The 12,803-nt window shown below is 42.5% G+C and overlaps 1 long non-coding RNA gene across 1 annotated transcript in view; it reads left to right on the top strand.

The window, feature by feature from the left end:
- Positions 1-12,803, top strand: part of LOC106732016 (uncharacterized) — a 100,825-nt gene that overhangs the window by 34,905 nt on the left and 53,117 nt on the right. The window contains exon 2 of the long non-coding RNA XR_001368258.4: positions 4,333-4,415. This is a non-coding gene — a long non-coding RNA (uncharacterized LOC106732016). The remainder of the gene's footprint in view (positions 1-4,332; positions 4,416-12,803) is intronic.

The following is a 12,803-nucleotide window of genomic DNA, read 5'->3' as shown; positions in this document are numbered from 1 at the left end:
GCACATCCATAAATATAGGAGAATCAGGGATTATATCTACCAATGACTATATGAATGAGTCTGATTATATAGATGGATTACATTAACATATGTGTGCATAGTATGTAATACTGTAGTTTTAAAAAAGCTGCTAGCTATGCTTTCTGACATAGGGTCTAATCCAACTCTCACTGAAGTCAATGGAAAGATTTCCACTGACCTCAACAGGAGCTGGATTAGGCCCCTGATATATTTTGTTAAGTGGGTCTCTGGGTTCTTTATGCCCTATCTTGTAAGGAATTACTAAAATCTATCATTAAATATATATTCTGCGCAGAGCTTGGCGAACCCTGTACATAAGTAAGGATATGTCTACACTTGCTCCCTAGTTCGAGGTAGGGATGCAAATATAGGCGACTGAAATTGCTAATGAGGCGGGGATTTAAATATCCCACGCTTCATTAGCATGATCTCGCTGGCGCGTTACTCCACTCAACAGCTGATTCGAACCAGGAAGTGCGCGCCAGGATGCATTAGTTCGAACCAAATCCTTTGGTTCAAACTGACGTTACTCTTCATTTTTTTACATAGGGTTCTATATTTTAGAACCCCCATCTCAAATTATTCAAGACGCCATATATCAGCAGTAAAATATCTATGAAAAAACCCTACAATTACATGAAAGTTATTACAGCCAATATCTTGGATTAAAAGGCTTTACCATTAAAAAGCTCTACAATTATTTCTACAAATGAGTGTAATCCTACAGTTTTTCTTACGGGACAACTCCCACTGACTTCATCGGGAGTTTTGTCTGAGTGAAGAATGAGGGCCAGTTTCCACTGAAGCTAATGCAAGTTGGATCTAGTCCTGAGAAAGCACTGCAAAATTTGACGGGGTAGGATTTGTTGTTGAGTGGAAGGATACAATAGTGATACATGCTGTCCCTTAGGGGAAAATCAAATGAATGTTACAAAGGACGGTTTGACTTTTCTGATTACACTCTCCTGTAATACAGAAACAAAAACACTGGATTAAAACTAATAAATCTTTTCACTGATAGAACATCTTTCATCTGATCATCTTAAATCACTCTACAAATATTTAATAGCCGATTGCTATCACTGCAATGCTTATCTGAAAGCATGGAGGCATCTCCATCCCACTGGGGTCTTCCAATGGTGGAAATTTCCTCTTACAGGAAACAGGAAGGGATTCTATCCTTTAGATGATGGGAATGGCTATATCCCATTCCCTTCTTTTGGCAGGTCTGGTCACCTACATTTCTGATTCCATGTGTCTTTCAAACACTATTGTATGGGACAGTGCTTGCTACCTGTCGCAGGAGCACTCTGAGTGGGAAGTGGGCCTGGTGACTGCTCCTGGAATATGCCAGAGGTCAGTAGCAAATTTGCTGCACTTGACATCAAAGTAATTAATGGGTGTTAGGGTAAAGGGATGGTAAGACTTGTTTCCTAGAGGGCACAGTGACACGTACTTAAGTTCACAGATATTTTTGTTCAGATTTATCACAGGCACTTATCCACTATTAATAAGTATTTACTAATCACAGGGCCTTCACTTCACATCACAGAAGCTAGAGTTTATGCCACAAGTTGGCAGCAAAGATTAACCATCCCTTACTCTCTGTCTCTGGCTACAAGATGTACCACATTTACCTGGTCAAGTCGCTGGGATTTGCAAAGTAGCATGTTCAAACCACTAGCCCCACTGTGGAGAGTTAATTCCCCACAGAATGCTTTGTAAGAAGGGAGTGCTGTGAAGAATTTTATTCGAGCCTGAGCAGCAAGAACTTTATGGAGGGTGGAGGCTTTGCATGGGATGGCCTGTGGAATTAGTCAGGAATAACTGAGACTTAATTGAAGCAGGTAATGTCTTATAACTTTAGCCTCAGAGAGAAATTACAGCAAGCCAGGGCAAGATCCAGGAAGCATCATTCCATTACAGCTATTGGTTCTTGCCTTTGTGTCTGGTGCAGAAAGCTCTTTGCATTAGGCTGGAAATGATTTTGCCTCTGATTTGGATTTTGGCCAAGAGGAAACTGTTGTATTTTTGTTTTTAATTCCCCCTTACAATGAAGTATATCATAAAAATGTTTAAACTCCTGTAAACAATGTAAAATCTCTTCTGTTCAGACTGGTCTCTCACATATATTAAAGACATGTTAGCTTATTCTAGCGCGTCTCCTTCCCTGCCTCTCACCCCACTTAGCACAGGACTATTCTTCCCGACAAGGGTATTTTCTGTTGTTTTGTTCAGTCTAATTTTTGTAAATGTCTAATAGATTTCAGTGCTGACAAGTCCCATTTTAATGTCATTCCATTAATGCTTAATATAGAATACTAGCTCAAACAATGGCAGGCTTTACTAATTGAAATGGCCTGCCCTTTGTTTTCCTCTTATCTGCAGTTGGTAAAAACATTGTTTCTTATCCTTACCTTAGCTTCATTGATTAGTAATGTTATTAGAAGCTAAGCCAAATGAACTTTGGCCCAGCTCCACAAAAGTACTTAAGTACTTTCGGCTATGTTTATACTAGTAATTGAATGACAAAAGTTTTGTCATTCAGAAATGTTAAAATGACACCCCCACAGAAGACAAAAGTTTTATGGATGACAAGCGCCAGTGTGAACTGCACTTTGTTTGCAGGAATGCTTTCCAGCCAACAGAGTTAACACTGCTTCTTGGGGCCAGAAGTATTTTGCCAATGTCCCTAGTTTTGGCTTCATTGCAAGCCACAAAACGTGTGCTAAATCCAGTAAGCACCCTCCTGTGCTCATTTGATGCCTAAATTTTCAGGGACAAATCATTCCTTGGTGCCCATTTTTCTGCCTCTGATGCAGTGCTACCTCCTTCTAGGCACCCAGATGTTTATCTTCAACCTAAGCCTTAAGAATGTACAAACCAGGGTAAGATAGGCACTTTGGAAAAGCCAATTTGGAAAGGTGAGCAGGTTTACCAGAGTGGGTCCCACTCAAAATTCAAATGGAGGTGATACCAATGTTTCCCGAAAGCTGTGTGCTTGTAAGGATGCCAAGGTCACCCAGCTGATTAGCAGAGTGCCCACAGCTAGGTTTGGTATGTCTATTGATGGTGTACCTTCACACATGATTCAGGGCACACAAAATTTATTCCACACATGGTTGGAAAAAATCTGTGTATGGATGGAAAAGATTACAGGGAACCCATATTGTAACTTTCAACTCCCTGGTTCGACCACTATCCTAGGTTGTGGGAAAACCAGACTCAATTTTCTTTTCTGTTGCAATGAGAGAGAGAATTTGAATGGTGGGGGTTAGGGTCTGTCACCTCTGAGGGGAGTGCTTAAACACAAGTTTAAAATGTATAAGTTGAGCACCTCTTTCGCTAGTGATTTTATTTGGTGTGTGGGAGATGACTAATTTGTTTCTGCAAGGCTCCTAAATTGTCTGATATTCATGTATGACTAAACAGAGATAGTCCTTTCCCTCCAGCCTAGATAGCACTTTATTTCAAAGGGAGGGGAGGAGGTTAGCAATTGCCCCTGTCATCCCTATTTTCCCTTGACTAGCTTTGACTCTGCGCCTTGTGAATGTGCTGGCTTTTTGTGAATTGTATTCTTAGATGCCTGTCTCTTCCCACTCAACAGAGGGAGCCTATTTGTCCAACTTGGCTTTGTGGACTACAGTGTTGTTCCTCTGATTCCTGTAGGCCCTTAATAGTGAGGCTTTGTTTATTTGTGTGATTGTTTTTAAGTTCCATTTAGTTTCATCTCCTAAAACCAATTTCATCTGCGCTTTCATTTCTTCATATTACCAATTGTAAGGACTTCATTTCTTCAGTTAGGGTATGTCTACACAGCAGTGTTATTTCAGAATAACGTATGTTATTCCAAAGTAACATAGTCCACATCTACACTACAAGCAGTTATTTCGACATAATGTCAAAAAATGTCGATCTAGAGGACTACTTACTCCAACTCCTCTAACCCTCATTGTATGAGGAGTAAGAGAAGTTGAAGGAAGCGTGCTCTTCCTTGGACTTCCTGCTGTGTAGACAGCGCCAAAAGCCAAATGAAGCTATGCAATTGATGGAGCTCAAGTTGCATAGCTTATTTTGGCTTTAGCCCTGCAGTGTAGACGTGTCCTTAGTGAGTATGAAAAGTTTCCTCTATTTAATTTCTGATCGTGAGCAACATCTTGATTTCATTTTGTCAGAAACTGCAGCGTTGAACTGTATTGTTTAACAAGGGAATGCCCACGTAGGAATAACACATGACACTTTCAGTGACCCTATTTGACTCCTTTTTTTGGGGAATATTTAACATATTTAGTATTGTATTTTCAATTTCAGATGCCATAAAAGTCAAGAGGTCATAACACATGGTGCTTCAACTTATTCAGTGGATAAGAATATATGAAAAACAGAGCTTCAAGGTATTTTACAATAAGTAGAAAAATAAGTACAGTTTCCTAGCCAAAGACATGGGGTTCATTTTCTTTCTGTCTCTCTTTAACATTCATCTAAAATATAACAAATAGATATATCCTGAGGCAATGACAAGTTGGGGTCAAAGAGAGAAATGCATGTTAGTAAAAGCTGGCAGGATATCAGTGGTAGAGGGAATGGAAAGCAAAGACACAGAAGAAGAACACGCTGAACTAAACACATATAAATCTATAACTACAGCAAAATCCCACTCAGCATTAAGATCCTTACGCACGAGGAACAATAAAGCCAAGGGAATGGACTGACATATCCCAGCCCTTGTTCATTAGGCTCTTAAAGAAAATACTCATTTTGGTGTATCTATGTCAATGTGATTGGCACATACAAAATATCATGTTAACAGAAGAGCCTTCTGTAGCAAAACCAAAACCAATAACCAGTGCAGCCATCATAACGCATACACCATTCACACAAGTGGACAGGCTATTTCATTGTCTCTCCTTTTGTCTTTCCCCATCCCACTCAGCACAATTCTGCATGTGTTATTCAGGTAAAATTCTTGTTGAAGATGTTGGGAGTTTTGCCTGCCTCATGTGCAGGACCGGGCCCTGAGTTGTCATCTCCAGTTTTCCTTGTTTTAACTTAGGGCCAGTTCCATGGGCAGCATGTATAAGAAGCAAGGGAAGGCTGTGCCTTCCCAAACTAGCAGGCATGGCCCCTCCCACACTCCACCCCCTGCTTCAGTGTGGCTCCCAGGATACCCCTACTTTTTCAGCCTCGCTGGGGATGCTGGGGCAGTGCGCTCTGCCTGTGCTCCAGGGCAAGAGACTGGGACCGCCTGTCTTCCCCCTAGCTTTGGGGCTAAGGAAGCTGGGACCTTACTCTTCCTGCCTTCCTCATGTTCTGGGACTGGGGAGGCCCACATGGGAGGCTGGAGGCTTGCTGCTGCAGTGGGAGGGGTCTGGCTGTGATGGGAGGCAGGACTTTGGGCAGAAGAGGCAGGGCTGTGGGCTCGCCTCCCCTATCCCTAGGTTCACCCACCAGCCTGGCCTATTTGTAATATTTAGAACTGTCCTTTAAGCAGCAGAGGGATCAATATATGCTATACGCTATCCTCTGGTGAGCTAAGCCTGTATGTCAGAATGGTGAGTAGGAATGTGTGCAAGGAGCTGCCTATTTTCTCCTATTTATCACCACTTTTGGGAGACTGTATTTCTTGGGGCCACATGGAGGCAGCAATCCCTAGGCTCTCATGAACACAGGGACTGCAACGGGAACGTAAGTAGATGGTGTAAAGAAGTAGAAGGATCCTTGAATCTTGCCATGCCTTTAGGGAGAGGTACAATCTGGCTCTTATACGGTAATCTCTTTGGAGCAGGAACTCTTTTTATTTCTTTTGAAACTAAGTACCATGAGAATAACTGGTGCTATATAACCAATGCACAATAAGGGCACTTGTTAAGGAAGTGAATCAGTACAGATCAGCTATACCTACTACTGTAATTTAACAACCCCATCTCCAGTTACAACATTACATTTCCTTTGGCACTTTCCCATTAAGTACTTAACACGCCCCGCTTAGTTTATCTGACTTGATTAGATCTTAAATGAGTATGACTGCTTAGTTTATGTGATATGGTCACAGCTCAAAGAAGTTTGACTGCCGACTAACTTGCATTATTGCATCACCCCCATTTGTTGCTATTCTTATCTTTTGTGTAGTTAGATGAGCTGACTCAATTAGATGCACATGGTACCTTGTGAGTCATTGCACTAACATGTAAATATATATGTGCACCCTTCCTTCATTTCAGGTATGTGTATGCTAGAAATGCAAAGAGCCACAAATGCAACAGATGTAGTATACGCACATCCTATAACAGTGCAAGGAGTTGTTCTAATATGGTAGTAAATCCATCTCTCTGAGGCCTGTGCCATGCTAGAAAATTAAGTGGGCTTTCTTACATTGCTTAGGAGTATGAAAAATCCACAGCCCTGAGCAGCGTAATTAGTTAAGCCAAATTAACCCCCTTTGTAGACAATGCACGGTCAGTGGAAGAATTTTTCTTTCAGCTACCTACTGTCTTTTGGCGCAAGTACTGTCTACACTGAAGCAGCGGTGCATCTGTAAAGCTGTATTATTGCAGGTATAGATGAGCCCTGACTGGTGTTAGAATTCTTCCATCAGCCTAGTGGTGTCTATATCAGGGCTTGTGCTTGCTTATTTACATTGCAAAAGGTGTGAAATTTTCACAGCCCTGTGTGATGTAGTTAAGCCGACCTAACATTGTAGTGTAGACTGACTCCTAGTCTATGTCTCTACACTACAGACCTTACAGTGGCATGGCCATACCACTGCAGCTGTATAGCTGTAAGTTTTCCTGTGTAGCCATTCTATGCCAGTGGGCGAGCGCTCTTCTACCAGCATAATTAAACTACTCCCCATGAGCATTGGTAGTTATGTTGGGGGGGGGGGGATGCTGTATGCTGACAGCACTCTCCACACCAGAGCTTTGTTGGTGAAATTATGTCAGTGGGGTGGAGGAGAGGTATTTTTGCACACCTCTGACTGACAGAAGTTTTGCTGACAAAAGTGCTAGTATACAAAGCCTGAGTTTCATTTCTCATTTCACCTTTGTCCTCCTCATTCCACTCAGCACAGTCCTGAACATTAATTGGGCAAAATGCTTGTTGAAGTCAGTCCGCTACAAATGAGAACATCAAGGCAAAGAATAGTATCAAAGGGGTAGCCATGTTAGTCTGGATCTGCAAAAGCGACAAGGAGTCCTGGGGCACCTTATAGACCAACAGATGTATTGGAGCATAAGCTTTCGTGAGCAAATACCCACTTCATCAGATTCATGTAGTGGAAATTTCCAGAAGCAGGTATAAATATGCAGGCTAGAGATAATGAGGTTAATTCAGTTAGGGTAGGTGAGACCCACTTCTAGCAGCTGATGTGGAGGTGTGAACACCAAGAGAGGAGAAACTGCTTTTGTACTTGGCTAGCCATTCACAGTCTTTGTTTAATCCTAAACTGATGGTGTGAAATTTGCAGATGAATTGTACTCAGCAGTTTCTCTTTGAAGTCTGGTCTTGAAGTTTTTTTGTTGCAGGATGGCTACCTTTAAATCTGCTACTGTGTGTCCAGGAAGATTGAAGTGTTGTCCTACAGGTTTTTATATACCTGTATTGCCATTCCTAATATCTGATTTGTGTCCATTTATTCTTTTATTTAGGGACTGTCCAGTTTGGCCAATGTATATAGCAGAGGGGAATTGCTGGCACACAGGGCCGGCTGGAGCCATTCCTGCGCCCCGGCTAGCGGACGCGCGATGCATGTGTGGCTCCGCCCCTGGGTGCATGGCGCATGCTCGGTCCCGGCCTCCGGCGTGCTGTGCTCCTTACAGTTGCAGTTGGGCGCACGGCACCTGATTACAGCTCTAAGGGGCTCCATGCAGCTCCCGGTCCCGGGCATGTGGCACCTGATGGCAGCTCTAAGAGGTGTCGTGCGGCCAGGCTCACGGCACCCCTTACAGCTGCCATCAGGCACCCCCTTAGATTGGTGCCCTGGGAAGCTGCCTGGCTAGTCTCCCCCTTAATCCGGCCCTGATGGCACATGATGGCATATATTATATTGGTAAATGTGTAGGTGAATGAACCCGTGATGGTGTGGCTGGTCTGGTTAGGTCCTGTGATGGTGTTGCTGGTGTAGATATGAGGGCAGTTTTGGCACCATGGTTTGTTGCATGGATTGGTTCCTGAGTTAGAGTTACTGTGGTGTGGTGTATAGTTGCTGGTGAGAATTTGCTTCAGGTTGGTGGGTTGTCTGCAGGCGAAGACTGGCCTGCCTCCCAAGGTGAGGGATCATTGTCCAGGATGGGTTGTAGATCACTGATGATGCATTGGAGAGGTTTTAGCTGAAGACTGTAGGTGATGGCCAGTGGTTTCCTTCTTGGGCTTGTCTTGTAGTAGGAGGCTTCAGGGTACATGTCTGGCTCTGTTAATCTGTTTCCTCACTTCTTTGTGCGGGTATCATAGTTTCAAGAATGCTTGGTGAAGATCTTATAGGTGTTGGTCTCTGTCTGAGGGGTTGGAGCAGATGTGGTTGTACGTTAGTGCTTGGCTGGAGGCATGAAGGTAGGCATAGCGGTCGGTAGGTTTTCGGTATGGGGTGGTGTTTATGTGACCATTACTTATTTGCACCGTGATGTCCAGAAAGTGGATCTCTTGTGTAAACTGGTCCAAGCTGAGGTTGATGGTGGGGTGGAAGCTGTTGAAATCATGGTGGAAAGACAAAGAATGAAATCCTGGCCTCCTTGAATTAAATTGTAAAACTCTCATTGGCTTTAATTAAATCAGGATTTCACCTAAGGTGTAAAAAACATTAAGGAGGGTCCTTTGTCATAACAAAATCAGGCATCCTCAACTATGGCTTGTTTGTATAGATATTTTTTTCTTATCCATTACATTAAATTAATTTAAATTAATTTAAGTTAAACTTCCAAGAATAACGTAATTAAAGACATCTAAAGAAGATAGCTAATATAATAGGCCTAATGCTCTGAGACAGTCACCTAATGAACATATATTTTATCAATAGTCTTTTAAATAATGTAGTGTACTAATGGCATAGTACATCTGTTTAATAATGGAAAGGGAAAAATAACTATAAGTATCTGGTCTAAAATATGAAAGTTCTAATGCAGTAATTTTCAATAGCAGCTGTCCATGTCTATAAAAATACATTTTTGCACTCTGTATTTAGAATATCCATTGTTTTGCATTCTAGGTTGTACAGTGTGACTCACTGATCAGGGCTCGCTAATTCACATTAGCTAACTTGGGTTACAAAAGCAGTGAAGATCTAGCACTTTGGCTTTTGATTTGGGTTAGCAAATAGAGTTCAACTGCTTCATGCCTATTGGTTTTAATTCAAGCCATTAACTTGAGTTGTTGTGACTTTAATACTATTTTAGCCTGAATTAGCTAATGGCAAATTGCTAATCTGAGCTAAGAAGACTTTTTTTTTATTGGTCCATATGGTCACAAAGATCCGTCTCTGGTTCATAACTTGCAGGATCGGGGAATATATTAAAGTCTCTTTATGTTATTTGACATGCGAGTTTTAGAAAAATAGATTATTTTGCCAGATTTCTAAAAGTCATGAGCATAGGAACCATTGATCTGGACAGAGGCAATGTGGTCTGTTTAGGAAGTGTTATATGTGTGGTGGCAAGCCTAATGAAATTGTTCAGTCAATATTTTAGGACCATAGCAAGCTTTAATTGGGATTTTCAAAGGGGGGTGGCTAAAGAAATTAGATACCACGTCCATTGGGGTAATTTAGGGCATGTCCACATTTAACATGCCAAAGCAGCACTGCTGCAGCTACACCACTGTAGTTCTTTAGTGTGGCCATTACCTATTGTGACAGGAATCCACCTCCTCAAGAGGCTGTCACTAGATTGAGGGAGAATTCTCCCATCAACAACTCATGGGGATGAGTTAGCAGAGCCATGAGAGTGCCACTGCAGTGGGCTGGTGACACTCAAGCTCACCAACAGGTGGGTGGGGCAGAGAGGGCAGTTGCCCTGGTGCCTAGTGATTCGAAAGGGTTTGGGGCTCCCAGAGGCCGCTACTGTGGCAACAGCAGTGCCTGGTGCCCCGGCCCTTTACATCGCCAGTGGAGCACTGCACGGTGCTCTCCGAGTGGCTCTAAGGGCTGGAGGGGTCCGGAGTGGCACATTCCTAGTGCTGAGGGATGGCTGCCCCAGCCCTGCCCCTTCTAATTGCCCCATCCCTTCCTGCAGCAGGGAGCTACCCCCAACCCCACATCCAAGGGCCAGGCATGTCTGTCAGCTCCCCTGGTCACACCGGATCCCTGCAGATGCAAGGTGTGTATGTAGGGGGGAAGCAGCAGTCCTGGTGGGGCAAAACAGAGATCCTACTGGACAGGACTGCAAGAAGGAGCCCCTAGCCATGGAGAAGCCCACCCCTGCTGAGTGTCTCTGGTCCTCTCGATTATCCAGATTTCTAATTATCCAGACAAAATTCATGTCCCGCATGCTATTTGGGCTCTAATATGTTTCATTGTGAAATGGTGCTCTGTTCAATACGACTGCTTTAGGAAGGTATCAAAGTATCATTTGGAAAAATGCAAAATGCGGAGGAGGATTTGGGGTAGCTGTATCACACCATAGAATCATAGAATACTAGGGCTGGAAGGGACTTCGAGAGGTCATTGAGTCCAGTCCCCTGCCCTCATGGCAGGACCCAGTACTGTCTAGACCATCCTGATCGACATTTATCTAACCTACTCTTAAATATCTCCAGTGATGAAGATTCCACAACCTCCCTAGGCAATTTATTCCAGTGTTTAACCACCTTGACAGTTAAATACTTTTTCCCAATGTCCAACCTAAACCACCCTTGCTGCAGTTTAAGCCCATTGCTTTTTGTTCTATCCTCAGAGTCCAGGAAGAAGTTTTCTCTCTCCTCCTTGTGGATACCTTTTTAGATATCTGAAAACGACTAACATGTCCCCCCTCAATCTTCTCTTTTCTAAACTAAACAAACCCAGTTCTTTTCAGCCTTCCTTCATAGGTCATGTTCTCTAGACCTTTAATCATTCTTGTTGCTCTTCTCTGGACCTTCTCCAATTTCTCCACATCTTTCTTGAAATGCAGTGCCCAAAACTAGACACAATATTCCAACTGAGGCCTAATCAGCACAGATTAGGAAGAATGACTTCTTGTGTGTTGCTCACAACACACCTGTTAATACAGATTGGTAGCAACAAATGTGCTGTATGGCAAAGACACAGCTAGACAGGGTAGTAGAGCACTCCAGCTATATTTGGTAACATACTATGTCTAATTAAGGCACTAGCCTGGGACTCTGATCTGGATTTAATTTAGAGGTCTGATACTTGATTTGCTGTGTGCCTTGGGCAAGTCACTTAATCTCTCTGAGCTTCATCTGTAAAATGAGGGCAATAATTTCTCTCTTTCTATAAAAAAGTTTTTCCTCCCAGAGGACAGAATGTTTCTGCCGGGTGACAGAATGATGTCATCATGACATCTGCATCATCAGTGTCAACAGGCTCTCTTAGGCCATGTCTACACTGGGGATAAGTATCAGAGGGGTAGCTGTGTTAGTCTGAATCTGAAAAAGCAACAAGGAGTCCCGTGGCACCTTATAGACTAACAGATTTATTGGAGCATAAGCTTTCATGGGCAAAGACCCACTTCGTCAGATGCATGTAATGAAAACTCCAGTGGCAGGTATAAATATACAGGCATAAGAAAAGAGTACCAATAAAGAGTATTCCTTTGAAGTAGGAATAAGATCCTCCGGAAAAGGGCTTTTTTTTCCGGAGGATTGGGGCCAGTGTAGACGCTCTTTTCCTGCTTTTCTAAAAGCCGGAAAAAAGCGGCGGACATTTTTATTTAAATGCTGCAGGGGATATTTAAATCCCCCGCGCATTTCCCTATTGCGATTTCAAAAATTACCATGCCCCTTCCGGAAAAGGGGTCAATGTAGACGTAGCCTAACAGTAGAGGTAGCTCCTGGATCAGCACCAGCTGGGACAGAGCACCTTCCTTTAGCAAATAATTTTGTAGTCAATATAAATTGTACCGACTACATAATTAGTCAATTACCTGCCTCTTCACATCCTTAGTCGGAAGTCAGTATACAGGACTAGATGGACTTTTGGTGTGACCCAATATGGCCATTCTTATTGTTATGTTCTTATGTTGATTTTACTTCATAGTTGCTTTTGTGAATGTTTGCTTTGGCTTTAATCTATAAGGGTGCTCACCTCATGATTTTCACTTCAATTTAAAGTGAAAACAAATTGAACATCTTAAAGTAAAACTGCTCACTTTCCACTTTTGCATCAAAACTATGCAAACCACAAATTTCTCATTGGTTTGATGAGAGACCTGGTGTGAATTTTGTGTTTGTAATGCAATTAATTTTAAGCAAATATTCTTAATAATATTTAATTAACTTTTTTCTGTAGACATCCCTGCCTGTATATTCATTCACTAGAATATGCAAGGAAACTGAGTCCATGAAAGATGAAAACACAGTCAATGAACATTAAAGGGGTACTCAAGTGAATAGTCACAAAAGGGGTTGGTTGTATGGGCTGAGCTCTCAAAATCACCCAGGAGAATTATTCTCTGCAGTATCAGAAGCATTGCAAAGAGACAGCAAAGGAGCTGTTCAAAGATATTTTTGTCTCTCCCAAAAACTTGCATGCATGTATAATCCAGAGGCACTGAGAACACTGAGATGGCAAAGTGAAGTCTGTTCTATAGCCTTAATTAAGAAGTAATTGGCTTTGAGCTCATGCAGTAAAGGTA

The sequence above is a fragment of the Pelodiscus sinensis genome, chromosome 3 (assembly GCF_052426305.1).
Source record: "Pelodiscus sinensis isolate ZL-2025 chromosome 3, ASM5242630v1, whole genome shotgun sequence".
NCBI classification, from domain to species: domain Eukaryota; kingdom Metazoa; phylum Chordata; order Testudines; family Trionychidae; genus Pelodiscus; species Pelodiscus sinensis.
This window is presented reverse-complemented; position numbering and strand designations above follow the sequence as displayed.